Source organism: Eurytemora carolleeae, unplaced genomic scaffold (genome assembly GCF_000591075.1).
Source record: "Eurytemora carolleeae unplaced genomic scaffold, Eaff_2.0 scaffold359, whole genome shotgun sequence".
Taxonomy (NCBI): domain Eukaryota; kingdom Metazoa; phylum Arthropoda; class Copepoda; order Calanoida; family Temoridae; genus Eurytemora; species Eurytemora carolleeae.
Window position 1 is genome coordinate 98,608 of NW_019396374.1, and position 11,441 is coordinate 110,048.

Here is an 11,441-nt window from a genome sequence, read left to right on the forward strand (position 1 = left end):
GACCTGGCGCTACCCATATCCTTTAGAATAGAATTTTTGAAAAAATAATAGTTTAATAGTTGAAATTAAATAGTTTCTTTCATAAATTTTATTTATTACTTCTATAATATATATTCTATGGTTTAGGGGCAGCACAAGGGGGGGGGAGTGCAGAAGTAAAAAACGCTCTATAAATATGCCACATAAAGAGCTAAAAATAAAATTACGTTTTTGAACCTCGATTAGCAATGAAGCGCTAGAAATAATTAGTGAACTTGATACATATTTTCACTAGTGGGCGATTTAAGACCAATTTTTATAAATTTTTTGTTCTTTCTATGCATGTAATTAGTTTTGTTGTAGATGTTGAACTCGAGTAGGCGAATACAAAAACTTAACACTGTTAAGGTTTTTTGGAAATGTCTTTTAAATGGAGTTAGATATTACTTTTGGTGAGGTGAGATAATTTTTAGTAAACAGGCAGCCCGACCTTTTAGTATCTTAACTCCAATCATAAAATGCAGTCATTAAATCAGTGAATTGGATCTAAGATTCGTAATTTATTTTCTAGTGCTTCATGTGGCATACTTATTACTTATAGATTTATTTTCGAAACTGAGGAGCAAAAAATAAAGCTTTAACAATATTGTACGCCATAGGGCCATGAACAGAGGTCAATATGGTCTAAATACACGGTTAAATGTTAACTTTTTTATTTCTGATTATCAATTGAGGAGCGTGCATGCCGCAAAACACGTTTAGGTGGCGTTTGTTTAGTTCTGCACCCCCCCCCCCCTCTAGCACCAGGGCATTAAGGAAACAGACGTTATAAACCGTACAATCGTCTAAACAATGTTAAAAAAAAATAAAACATTCAAATCAAGATGTAAAAAACCACTTGGTTCCTAAAGTATATAATATACAAATAAAACACTTGATTTAAAATGTTAAAACATAATAAAAAATAATACAAAATGAATAAAGTATGATAACACACTTGATCAGAGGCGGCTTATAGAGGAGGGAGGGGGGGAGGAATCTTCCCCTCCCTGGAAAACTGGGGGGACGTCCTCCCATCCCCCTGAAAAAAATAGGAGCGCAAGAAGAGAGTGCAGGCAACTTCTTGTCCTTAAAGGGATCGTTCAATTATTTGGGTAATTTCGGTTTTTTCTCCGGCCACAGTTGTCTTTGAAAAGTAAGACTAATGCCAGAGAATAGGCTGTTTAGTTTACCCTGAAATTACCCAATTAAGTGAACGTTCCCTATAATTTTTGGTTTTAAAACACATGATGAATCACACTTTATACAAAATGAATATACAAAACACAAAAGACGTGAAACAAGGGGAAGAAATCCCCTGAACTGTTTATGTACAGTAACAACCAGAAAATTGGAATAGGAAAACGAGTTGTTACAAAGCAAATAGTTTCTCTTAATAAATCACTCATTAATTTAAATGGGTCTGTCTCCACTGCACAATTGCTATGTCTCATGTTCACAGGACTATTTTAAATTCATTTTTTCTGGCTCTCAATGTATACAACATAAAATAATTTTAAAAATCAATTGCTAAGTTAGGTCTATAAGACCTTTCTGTTTACGCATAGAACACGTCTGACTGGCAAAATCTAAATTTCCTTATCTCTTTCTCTCTCTAGCTGATAATCTAAGTATGCACTTACAAAATCAAGGTTAAATTCATAATATAGAAAATGTTTGTAACTAATACAAGACTAATCAAGAACACAATTCCACAGTTTGACACTTACCTGCTCTGGGGGCAGAACAGAACTGCCCTGTCGCAGATTGGGGTCTTTGAGTACGTTTATTGACAAGTGTACTCTCACCGGCCACTGTGAACCCAAACAATTTTTGAATATTTAAGTAAAGATGTACTCTCACCGGCCACTGTGAACCCAAACAATTTTTGAATATTTAAGTACAGATGTACTTTTACGTGTTGAGTCTTTTCGTTGACTCAAATCAACATATTTTGTATATTGCGAGTTTATGTGGCATTTGCCTTTTCCAAAATAGTATAATGTTCACTGCCTTCTGTCTTTTGTCTGCTGTCTACTTCTGTCTACTGTCTACTGTTTAAGGTAAACTGTCAGTGTCACTGTATGATTTCTGCTTACACTGTTTATGTCTACTGTCTATTGTCCACTGTCTTCTGTCTACTTATACTAAGATATGCTATCTAATCTCTAATGTCTTCTTTCTATTTTCTTCTGTCTACATGTCTACAGTCTACTGTCTACTGTCTACAGCCTGCTGTCTTCTGTCTGCTGTCTACTGTCTACTGTCTACCGTTTGCTGTCTGCTTTGCTTTCTCCTGTCTCCTGTCTATTGAGTCTCAGGGCTATCAAGTTTTAGCAAATAAAATAAGTGAATATAGAAGAAAAATAATTTGAAAATTCTTCCTGCGGATCCAGGATTGGGATTTGGAAAATCAATAAAATGAAATGTTACACTGCCGAGGGGAGGATGGCCAGCCACAACAACTTCTCGTCCGAGCCACATTCTCCTCATTTTCTCGTCCGAACCACCTCAAAATCCTCGTCCTTCGTTTATTATGTGTTGAAAAGTTTCTAATTCTTGAAGATAAAACTATTTATTTCTTTAGAGACAGGAGAATGAGGTTAAACTTTATTTAGGTAAAACTTAAAACTCTTCTGACTCCTTTGCGATATGAAATAAATAGCAAAATATCCGGCATACATATGCCTATCATTTTCCCTATTGAACCACTTGGAAAAAATCTATGGTTTTCACTATGATCAAGAAAAAAGATTAAAAATCTATAATCTTGGAATTATTTGTGGCATTCTACACCCTAGAAATATCGGAAAATGCGCGTAAAAAAGGTAACATTTTTAAGGACATTGAACTCAAAAACTTGAATTAAAATTGAAACTATTTTTTTCGATTTACTAAAATTCAATATTTCAGTTATGCCCTAATGTAGCCCGATTCTTAAAAAATTGTTTTATCTTGGAGGACTAGACACTTTTAATGAATAATATTCTAAGGACTAAAATTTAGAGGTGGTTCGGACGAGAAAATGAGGAGAATGTGGCTCGGACTAGAAATTGCTGTGGCTGGCCTTCCTCCCCTCCACTGCCTCAATCCGATTTTCTTAAACCCATCTCGAATCCTCGAACCTTCTTCTATAAAAAACCCAACATATATTGTGATTCCAGGTTAGGTTGACGGAGATTAAGGAAATATTTATATGTATATACATAAAAACAATAAAAGAATTACATTTTTTTAAATTTATTTTCGTTGTCTTGATAAAATAGATTAAACATCAAAACATAATAACAGGGTGGCTTCTTTTCATCTTTACTGATTCATGCATACATGTGTCTGATAGATCCAGATAATCATGAACAAATTGCGTAATCTTTTTAAACTAGGCCAACTTAAAGGTGTCACAACGCTTTGTCTTTGATTTTACATCACTAACTCCCCTACCCTTTTTTGCCGCCGCAGTTAACTTAAAACTAAAGCGCTCTTTTTTTCAACTTAAATTTTAAAGAAGAAATTGGTGTGAGAGCTTTTACAGTTGCATCCCTTGGATCACAGTGTGTCTGTAGTGTCTTCTCTTTTGTCCAGTATTTATGGTTTTCTTAGACACAACTTTCTTTATTTTTATTGTCCATCTTACCACTTGAAGTTGACGCATTTGGAAATAAATTATATCAATGTCATTGTCTTGTGGGTCTGTTTATTATCTTCATGTCATGTTTAACGAATCGATTTGTATTTTTCTTCAAAGATTTCATGATTATACTCTCTCTAACCCAACTATCACTCTAGGTTTAAAACATTATATATTTTATTGCCATTATATATTTGTTGCAATACAACAACATCATCAATTGGCTAAATATCTATAAATAGGAGAACATATCAAAAAAATTTATAATAAAAAAGCTTATAACATATTGAAAACAAAAACAAAATTTAAATGTAAATGATATATAAAGCTGTACAAATATAGGTTAAAAAAAACAATTAAAAGTCATGAACAAAATATAAGACATTTTTCTTCAATATGTCATTGGAATGTTGTGTAATTATTTCAGAGAATTTGTAGAAATACATCTTTTTTTTCAGAAATTTAATGGGTGTTAAATTACTAAAGAATTATATTATTTTGTTCTTTCTCAAATTTCATTTAAAAAATCTAAAATCTAAATCTAAACTTGTATTATTTCTATTATCGAAATCATCATCATCATTTTGCTATAATCTAAATGATCATTATTATCATTAATAGTTTTACTACGGTGGTAGGCGATTAAATCAGTATATTGAAGACGACTTTCGATTTTAATTTTGATCTATATCAAGCTTGTATACTTGTGTTTCGAAAGAGTTTGTTAACAATAAAAACTAAAATAAAAAAGATGTCTTTATTATATTAATATTATCGCCTGCCACTTACGGTACATTCCAGTTTATTTCATTTTCATGTACCTGGTCGATTTCAACTAGCCAGGGCAAGCAGTAGAATACAAGTACAGACTATATGAGGCAAAACGGGGCTGTACGCCAAATGAATGATCCCCTTCTAGTAAAATTTATGCGCACCGTATGTATGCCATTTTTATTATGATTTTTTATTATATTTATATCATTATTTTTATTGTTATCATCATAATTAAACTATTATTTTATTCACTTTATCATTATTATTGTTATTACAATATTATATATTATATTGTAATAAATATTGTGTAATACAATATCTGTAAACAGCTACTTTGTACATTATTACCTATCTACGTTTGTAAACCTCTAAGTGAAACCCATCATTCATTTGAGTTGCGCTTCAAATGAATATTTAGCATGATTAAGCTGTAGCATGATTAGCTTAATCATGTGATATAGATATATAATGACATAGGAATTGGAGTTAGGTCTTTGACTTGTAACATATAAACCTCAATTACATCTTTTGAAATAGAGACTCCGTACTGTTTACTGCAAGAGAGTAATTCTTCCTTGTTTTAACAAATAAGTTGAGGATCATGCCCATTGGTTTGGTATTGATGGCTACAAGCTTCCAATTATCATCGATACCTCACAAGATCGTGCCCATTGGTTTGGCATTGATTGATTAAGAACTTGTGTATGTGTTGGCATTGATAGCTGATCCTTGTTGAAACATACAAGCTGAGAACGTGCCCATTGGTTTGGCATTGATCTATTAAGAGCTTGTGTCTCTGTTGACATTGATAGCTGGTCCTCATTGAAACATACTAGTTTAGATCATGCCCATTGGTTTGGCATTGATAGTTACAAGATTCGGATTGATATCGATAGCTCACAAGGTCATGCCCATTGGTTTGGCATTGATCGATTAAGTGCTTGTGTCTGTTTTTACATTCATAGCTGAGCTTGTGTCCGTGTTGACATTGATAGCTGACGAATTGTACCTGGATAGATAGATGTTTGAGATCCCCTAATGGAGTAGGGCATTTACTAAAATATATATTATCATTCTCCTCATCATTATTATCAAATGCAAATCATAATCATTAATTTTATTTTTATTATTATCAATTATTATTTAAGTTACTATTATTACAACTATTTTCATTTTCATTATCGATCATTGTTATTATCATTTTTTGTAAAAATTATACTGAACATTACAATATTATTATTTTCTATCAATTATACCATTTTTATAATTTTAGTTATAATTATTATACATTTTAGGTTCTAGGTTAAATATGATATTATTCTGAAAAGTTATTGTGTAATAGTATATTTCTATTTATACAGCTAACAAAAGGAATTATGTAAACAATATATTTTTCTAAAAAAAATATGTAACAGCAAAGTTGCGTGTACACGTACTATACAGAGTGAAGTGATAACTAAAAAACTGCAGAAAAGTATAAAAGAAATCGTCAAAGATTTGCAATAAAAAAGGCAATATTTCCCAAGTTAAGTGTGACAATTTCCTAAGTGGCAACTTCCCAAATGTACATTTAAGGATAGGTTAGGCTAGATGCCGCAGGCTGCAATGGGCTTGGATGCGACCAGAACAGACTTTGGAAGTATAACTAACAACAACAATTCTTAATTTACTTATTCAATCTTCACGGGACTGTAGAATTTCAATTTATAATTTTAAGGGTTGCATTCCCAGTCCCTTGAAATATATTTTAAAATGTATTTTTGATCCGTTTGTTACATCTTTTACGATTGTAATTGACAAACTTTTATAGAAAGATAAGACTTTTACATTAAAAATGGGTGAAAAATTTTCAAATATTAAACAAAATATGTTGATTGCAAACATTAAAGAATTTCCATTTGTAATAATCACTTATTTTCAATAATTAGACAAACTTCTTAGTTAACTTTGCTCCCAACAACATAGCCCTAAATCATGTACTCGCCAAGGAAGAAAATTGACTAAGGGACGCGAATCGCTCTAAATTTCTATAATATTATTTATCTAAGAACCTAGAGGAATAGTTCTTAGAATTCTAGAGACTTCACTCTTCAGGAGAAAAGCAAAATTAATATTTCCCAAGAAAATGGGTTGGGTGGTGGAAGTAGGTGGAGAAAGGATGGGAGGGGGATGGACAGGGGAAAGGAGGGGTGGTGGATTTTCAGTGTTTTTCGACGATGAACTTACACTTTTAGAAATAAAAATTTTAGATTTATATGTAATGTGGGAAAAATAAAATAGGTCTCATGGGATGTGAAGAAGATAAAGGTTCTACAACAAACATTTTTATGCATCTTTTTAATTCGCACCGATTTTTGACATCCTTTATGTTTGATTGTATCTTTTACTCTTTTTAATCGTTTTAGTCTTTTCTTTGTAAAGTTTTCTTTGCTTTCTTCGAATTTAAACATTGGTTCTTGTGATAAAAATCTTCAATTAAATTCTGTTTAAAATTCGAAATAAGATTGATAGTTGAAAGCTTAGAAAAGTGTCGTTTATTTTCATACCATATTTTGGGGAAATATTGAGGAGGAAGCAGTCCAAGTTTAATATATTTTACTCTAGGAATATAAAAATCAAGAAGGTGGGATAAAGGGGGAAGGGAGTGGGATAAAGGGGGAAGGGGAGGGGGTGGTAGAAAGAGTGTAATAAATATCGGGTGACAAGATATTCTGGAAACCTACAGTACCTGGTTCATTATTAACTATCTATGTTTGTAAATCTATTTGTAAAACCTATTATTCATTTGAATTGTGTTTCAAATAAATACGTAGCAGGATTAGCTTAATCATGTGATATATATGATGACGTACATCTTAACTGCACCTATATCAACTATGCTATATACGAATCATGATTGCCTTAATTACGTTTATGAACTTTAACTTGTAAGATATAAACCTCAAATACACTAGTTGATTTAGAGACTTTGCTTCGATTACAATGTTGAGAGTAATTTGGTTTCATTGAAACATACAAATTGAGATCGTTGCCTTGAGATTTGGCTTGATCGATTGATTGCTGGTGTCCGTGTTGACATCAATAGCTAATGAGATCGCGCCCAGTGGTTGACATTGGTAGTCAAGAGAATCTGAGTTGTACCTGGATAGATACGCGTTCGAGAAACTGTTATGGAGTAGGCATTTACAACAGGAGAGCTGGGAGTGTTGTGCTTAGAGGAAGGGAGAATGGATTGAAGGGCAGCTGCTAACTAAGCGGCGAAATAATGAAAATGCAACACTTCTCCAGTGGGAACAATAACGTTATCTTCAACATTTTTGATCAGGGTAAGGTTTCAAGAATACTGTTGTAAATGGGGCATTGTCATCTTTGCTATGAGGGTCACTTAAAATTACGCTTACAGTCCCTTAGCAGAAAATTATGCCTCGAGAGGATGCATTTTATATTTCCGAAGCCTAGAAATGAAAAATATTATATATATTCTCCCTCCCCTGGTTTATTAAGACTGATCTAAGTACTAAATTATAATCTAGAAAATAATTGTGAAAACTAGGTTTCTACATTTTTATATTAGTTAAGTAAAGAGGGTGTCTCAATAAACATGAGAATCTATAGACGAATTAAAAATCGTCTTCGATTTTCAAAAGTAATTGTATAGCTCGGAATGTTTATTAAAAGGTCGCAGATGTCAGGCTTATCAAATGGGCAATTAAATAATTAAATTTATTGACCGATTTGATAGGTACTAAAATGGTAGACCACATTTCAGATATCCCAAAACAGTCTTCTTTGTAAACTTCACTGTCACACAGACACTCCCATATTTATTTCACACCCTGTATATGCAATTATTATGCAATGCATTATTGCATAATTGCAACCCTGACACACTTTATTTATCATTTCCCTAAAATTTTCCATCACAAATTTCTTTTAGACTGTTTTTAAACTTTAAAAGTTTTTTATCATGAATATTTTTTTTTGTAATTTTTAACATTCTTTTCGTAATTTATGCCATTTGCCATTTTTTTTTAAATTTTATTTTAGTTCTATGAGATTCTTTCTTAAATCATGATATAAGGATTGCACCGGTTTCGGTTTTTTTTCAGTAGGTTGAATACATAGGATGTAGAGTAAAATTTTTCCCCGAAAATTCGAGTTTACAGTGACCAAAAAGGGCATGCTCTCAAAAAATTGATGAAAATTTTGCCAATTACTTTCTAAAGCTTAAAACAAGTACTTTATAGTTCTAAAATGTACATGTCTAGGACTATAAAAAGAACAAGTAAGTTAGTGATCTAAAATCAAAGGCCAAGGCGCTGCGACAGTTTAAAGTTGACCCAGTCTTGAAGTTTGATGCAACTTTTTATAGCGGTCTGGATCTATGTGCAGGGTGGGGGGCGCAGAAAAGTGGAATTAAGAGGATGGGGAGGGGGGGAAAGAGATTCGTGAAGAAATTGAGTAAAGAAAGTTTATCTCCAAACAATCTTTTAATTTGCTACTTGAGAAGAAAAATCAAAAGTTTGAAACATTTTTCATTTAACATTTGAAACTATTATCAAAATAAATTCCTACAAAGTTTGAAACAATAAATGCAATTCAAAGAGAAAATATTTCTTTAAATTTCATCTTTCGAAACCATGCAACCAATGACAAACAATTATTTGATAAAGACGGGGGAATATGTAAATTTGTTTTGAAAATATTTGAAAGAAAATATAGTTTGTTTTGAAGTTTACACCACACTTCCACGGATTATCGGAACAAAATTCTTATTAAATGAAAAAAGTATTCACACATTCTGTAATGATTAATTGATAAATTAATATTTAATAAATCATAAATTAATGTTAAATAAATGATTAAATATTGTTTAATTAATTGATTAAAATGGTTAATTACTTGATTAATGGTTCATAAATTGATTAATGTTTAATTAATTATTTAATGTTCAATAGATTAATTAATCAGTGTTAACTAAAGACATATATAACTTGAACTTGAATAGTTTAATTACAAACTGANAGGAGTTAGTTTAGTCAATAAGAGTAGTACTAAGGAGTTAGTTTAGACAATAAGAGTAGTACTAAGGAGTTAGTTTAGTCAATAAGAGTAGTACTAAGGAGTTAGTTTAGTCAATAAGAGTAGAACTAAGGAGTTAGTTTAGTCAATAATAGTAGAACTAAGGAGTCAGTTTAGACAATAAGAATAGTACTAAGGAGTTAGTTTAGTCAATAAGAGTAGTACTAAGGAGTTAGTTTCGACAATAAGAGTAGTACTAAGGAGTTTGTTTAGTCAATGAGAGTAGTACTAAGGAGTTAGTTTAGACAATAAGAGTAGTACTAAGGAGTTAGTTTAGTCAGTAAGAGTAGTACTAAGAAGTTAGTTTAGTCAATAATAGTAGAACTAAGGAGTTAGTTTAGTCAATAAGAGTAGAACTAAGGAGTTAGTTTAGACAATAAGAGTAGTACTAAGGAGTTAGTTTAGACAATAAGAGTAGAAGTTAAGAGTTATTTTAGTCAAGAAGAGTAAAACTAAGGAGTTATTTGAATCAATAAAAGTAGAACTGAGGAGCTATTTTTAGTCAGTAAGTGTAGAATTTAGGAGTTCTTTTAGTCAATAAGAGTAGAACAAAAGCGTTATTATTTTAGTCAATAAGAGTAGAATTAAGGAGTTATTTTAGTCAATAAGAGTAGTACTGAGGAGTTAGTTTAGTCAATAAGAGTAGAATTAAGGAGTTAGTTTAGACAATAAGAGTAGAACTAAGGAGTTAGTTTAGACAATAAGAGTAGAACTAAAGAGTTAGTTTAGACAATAAGAGTAGAAGTTAAGAGTTATTTTAGTCAAGAAGAGTAAAACTAAGGAGTTATTTGAATCAATAAAAGTAGAACTAGGAGGAGCTATTTTTAGTCAGTAAGTGTAGAATTTAGGAGTTCTTTTAGTCAATAAGAGTAGAATTAAGGAGTTATTTTAGTCAATAAGAGTAGTACTGAGGAGTTAGTTTAGTCAATAAGAGTAGAATTAAAGAGTTAGTTTAGACAATAAGAGTAGAACTAAGGAGTTAGTTTAGACAATAAGAGTAGAACTAAGGAGTTAGTTAATACAATAAGAGTAGAACTAAAGAGTTAGTTTAGACAATAAGAGACCTACTTTTTTGCCACAGACTTTGTATTTTTTATCCCTATATATTTCTAATTATAAATTCCGTTGAGCCAAAAAATCTAGGTTTTACAAATCAAAGGTTTACACTATCAGGTTGCAAAAATGATTGGGATTTGAGAAAATTTGAGTTTGTTATTTTCTTAAATTATATGAATATAAGCTTTGTACAATGTATTAATACTGGGACAGTTTTATAATTTTAAATAATGTAAACATGATTTTTAAAAAATATATTTTCAAATAGACGGATACAATCTACAATCTACAGGGTTATCCACAAAGGATGAGACTGTAAAGACGACCTTAAACTTTTTTACAAAGGATAATTCCAAGAATAAAGTTTACTGCCTTGATTATAATTATAAAAGGGAGTGGCCTGCAATCTATGGTAGTTGAACTGAGAATGTAGTATTGTGGAGAAACATTTTAGGAATCATTTGAGACCTATAAGAAGTTTTTACGGTGCATATTTGTTAAGCAAGAGCGCAAATTCAATCTTTAAAATCCTCATAGATTGTTCATTTTTGAGGAATGATTTGGAGAATTGGTTTTAAAAAAGTTATTCAATAACGACGACAAAAAATGTAGTAACAATTTTACAGTAAACTAATTAGTGGTTTAGGAACAGGTTCGGGAACAGGTTGAGAAAATAAAATTTTACTATTATCATCGAAAATAAGTAATATAATTCAGTTATTGGTTTCTGTAATGTCACATTGTTCACAAACGTTTTCTATATATTTTCTGGAATTTTTGCTGAAAAGACGACATTTGAAGAATTTGAAGAAAACTGCAAACAAATTTATAAAGGATAAGAAATTCAAAATAATGATGAAAAGAAATTATTGATTTTAACATT